Genomic DNA, 4,478 nt, shown 5'->3' with positions numbered 1-4,478 from the left:
TTTAGAATTCAGATAGTGCTATTGATTCTCCTATTTCAGTGTGATGATTCTTGAACACAGCCATTTTATGAGTCTTGGCCGTGGCCCTAAGCACTTTGTTTTCCAGTATTACCACCGGATACATAAATGCCACAGACACATAATTGGGTGAACCTTTTAGATTGTGACTCAGCTTTGCTAAAGTCCCCAATTAGAGGTGTCCAGAGTTCTTAAGCACACTCTTCTTTTTGCTTTGGACCTTGACTTTAACCGCTCAGTCTCAAGTTTTCACTTGACACCTTCACGCCACAAGCACATGGTTAGGGACAGCTTGGTTTAGCCGCTTAGACCAGGATTTTATTCCTTTAGGCCCTCCTATCCACTGATGCTCAAAGCCTTGGGATCTCTTTTATTTGCCCTTGCCTTTTGGTTTTAAGGGTTATTGGCTTTTTCTGCTTGCTTTTTTTTTTTTTTGAATGCAAGCTTTGTTCTTTGCTGCTTTTTCTTGCTTCAAGAATCATTTTTTATGATTTTTCAGATTATCAATAGCATGTCTCATGTTCATCATTCTTTCAAGAGCCAACATATTTAACAGTCTTAAACAACAAATTCAAAAGACATATGCACTGTTCAAGCATTCATTCAGAAGACAGAAAGCATTGCCACCACATTTAACTAATTAGAATTTCTCTTATTAAACTCGAAATTTTATTGCCTCTTATTCAAAAGATCTACTACTTTATTCATGTTTGCTGATGATGAGAAAAATAAACTATAGCTTAATTGGAGATAAAATCAAAATAGATACTAATTACTACTATATTACTTGTAAGGTAAACTTTTATAAGGACCTGTCACAGAGTTAAGGCAGAAATTGGAAATTAACAACCTTTATTCTGGGGGCACGGGGGTTCCTCTGATCCTTGGGGTGCTTGGTACTACAAGAGAAGACTTTTGGCGCTTCAATTCCCTTAAGTCACGCCCCTGCTCCTCTTGTTCTTTAAACATGGGGAGGCCAAACCCAAATTTAAAGGGATGGGGGGGTGGATTTTCGAAAAATTGGAAAAGATAAGATAAAGAGATTGAGTTGAAAAAGATAAGATAGAAGATATAGTTTAATTTTGAAAAGATATGATAGATTTTTGAAAAAGATAAATCTGAATTTTGAAAAAGATAATATGGAGATTTGAAAAAGATATGGATTAGTTGAAAAGATTTTTTGAGTGAAAAAGATAAATTTGTTTTCAGAAAAGATTTGAAAAGAGTTGGATTGAATTTGGAAAGATGGATTTTTAGAAATTAAGGATTTTAGAAAATCAGGGTTCTTGACATGTTCATGTAAAAATCATGCATTGAAGCATAAAATTTGAAATTAAAATGGAAATACGTGTGGGAAAAATTGAATCTGGCTCCTCCCTGCCTTCCTGGCGTTTGAACGCCCAAACACTGCCTGTTTTGGGCGTTCAGCGCCCAATTGCTGCTCTCCTGGGCGTTCAACGCCCAGCTGCTGCCATTACTGGCGTTCAATGCCCAGTGGGTGCCCTTTTCTGGCGTTGAACGCCCAGCTGCTACCATCACTGGCGTTCAGCGCCCAGTGGATGCCCATTTTGGGCGTTGATCGCCCAAAATGCTCTTTTACTGGCGTTTTCTTGCCAGTGAGATCTTTTTCTCTGTTTTGTGTGCCGAGGTCTTCTGTAAATGATTATTTACCTTGTTGTCAATGAACTCTATATAAACAAATAAAAATAAAAATAGAAATAGGGCAAAATGCTTAGAAGATTGTTGCCCCATGGCTGGGTTGCCTCCCAGCAAGCGCTTCTTTATTGTCTTTAGTTGGACCTTGCTGAGCTTTTAATCTAAAATAGATGCTCATCAGGAAATGTCTCAGAGATCTCCAGAGAAGGGGGGACGTCCCTTCCACTGGCTCTATCCGGGACAGATGATCAGCCACTTGGTTCTCTGTCCCTTTTCTGTCTCTTATTTCTATATCAAACTCTTGTAGAAGCAACACCCATCTGATGAGCCTGGGTTTTGAATCCTGCGTTGTGAGTAGATATTTAAGAGCAGCATGGTCAGTATACACAATCACTTTTGATCCTACTAAGTATGATCTGAACTTGTCAATGGCGTAAACCCCTGCAAGTAATTCTTTTTCTGTGGTTGTGTAATTTTTCTGGGCATCATTTAGAACGCGACTGGCATAATAAATGACATGCAGAAGTTTGTCATGCCTCTGTCTCAATACTGCGCCAATAGCATGATCACTGGCATCACACATTAGCTCAAATGGTAACGTCCAGTCTGGTGCAGAGATGACTGGTGCTGTGACCAGCTTAGCTTTCAGCGTTTCAAACGCCTGAAGGTACTCTGTGTCAAACAAAAATGGCGTGTCAGCAGCTAGCAGATTGCTTAGAGGTTTTGCGATTTTTGAAAAATCCTTTATAAACCGCCTATAGAATCCTTCCTACAGAAGTGGTTGAAGAAGCCTTTTTAGATGGGTTGTCATCAGCACTTGTGTGTGTCTGATCCCTCCAAACACGAACAATGCCAAAGTTAGAAGCTGGAGTGATGGTGCACGAATTGTGAATCACACTTTTCACAACTCGTACCACTGACCAGCAAGTGCACTGGGTCGTCCAAGTAATACCTCACGTGAGTAAGGGTCGAATCCCACGGAGATTGTTGGTTTGAAGCAATCCATGGTTATCTTGTAAATCTTAGTCAGGAAGTCAATTATGTTTATCAGTTGAATTGTGAATAAACAAAAGAGCATGGATTAACGGTTACTTGTTATGCAGTAATGGAGAATATGTTGGAGTTTTGGAGATGCTTTGCCTTCTGAATCTCTGCTCTCCTCTGTCTTCTGATTCACGCACGCACGTCCTTCTATGGCAAGCTGTGTGTTGGTGGATCACCGTTGTCAATGGCTACCTTCCATCCTTCCAGTGAAAACTACGCTCACGCGCTCTGTCACAGCACGGCTAATCACCGGTTGGTTCTCGATTCGGTTGGAATAGGATTTACTATCCTTTTGCGTCTGTCACTAACGCCCAGCCTTCAGGAGTTTGAAGCTCGTCACAGTCATTCAATCCTTGAATCCTACTCGGAATACCACAGACAAGGTTTAGACTTTTTGGATTCTCATGAATGCCGCCATCAATTCTAGCTTATACCACGTAGATTCTGATTAAGGAATCTAAGAGATACTCATTCAATCGTATATAGAATGGAGGTGGTTGTCAGGCACACATTCATGATTTGAGGAGGGTGATGAGTGTCATAGATCATCACCTCCATCACAGTTAAGCGCGAATGAACATCTTAGATAGGAACAAGCGTGTTTGAATGGAAAACAGAAATACTTGCATTAATTCATCGAGACACAGCAGAGCTCCTCACCCCCAACAATGGGGTTTAGAGACTCATGCCGTCAGAGAATACAAAGTTTAGATCTAAAATGTCATGAGATACAAAATAAGTCTCTAAAAGTTGTTTAAATACTAAACTAGTAGCCTAGGGTTACAAAATATGAGTAGACTATGATGGATGATGCAGAGATCCACTTCTGGGGCCCACTTAATGTGTGCTGGGCTGAGACTTAAGCAATTCACGTGCAGAGGCCATTTGTGGAGTTGAACGCCAGTTTTTATGTCAGTTTGGGCGTTCAACTCCAGCTTTTGATCCTTCTCTGGCGCTGGACGCCAGAATTGGGCAGAGAACTGGCGTTGAACGCCAGTTTACGTCGTTTATCCTTGTGCAAAGTATGGACTATTATATATTTCTGGAAAGCCCTGGATGTCTACTTTCCAACGCAATTGGAAGCATGCCATTTCGAGTTCTGTAGCTCCAGAAATTCTACTTTGAGTGCAGGGAGGTCAGAATCCAACAGCATCAGCAGTCCTTTTTCAGCCTGAATCAGATTTTTGCTCAGCTCCTTCATTTTCAGCCAGAAAAATACCTGAAATTACAGAAAAACACACAACTCATAGTAAAGTCCAGAAATATGAATTTTTCCTAAAAACTAATGAAAATAGACTAAAAACTAACTAAAACATACTCAAAACTATATGAAATTATCCCCAAAAAGCGTATAAAATATCCGCTCATCAAGTGACGTTAGACGCCAACTCCTCATCTGTTCCTGGCGTCTGAACGCCAGAGCTGTGCTTCTTTTGGGCGTTCAACGCCAGTTCCTTGCTTGTTTCTGGCGTTGAACGCCTGTCCTGAGCATGGTCTGGGCGTTCAGCGCCAGCCTTCCACCCAATCTCTGGCGTTTTAACGCCAGAATTATTTTTTCCTGGGCTCTTACTGTCCTCAGATGGATTTTGGTGGTTTGCTCATTTCTTGGCTTCCTGCTGCCTTGAGATGGGGTATTTAATGTTTTCCCACTTCTTAATTGAACTGCTTGGCATTCTTCTGTTATTTGTTTTGACAGCTGCTGTTTTGTTTGCTTCAATTGTTCTTCCATATTTATATTAGCCATCCTTGTCTCTTGTAGT

This window comes from Arachis ipaensis, chromosome B09 (assembly GCF_000816755.2).
Source record: "Arachis ipaensis cultivar K30076 chromosome B09, Araip1.1, whole genome shotgun sequence".
NCBI classification, from domain to species: Eukaryota; Viridiplantae; Streptophyta; class Magnoliopsida; order Fabales; family Fabaceae; genus Arachis; species Arachis ipaensis.
This window is presented reverse-complemented; position numbering follows the sequence as displayed.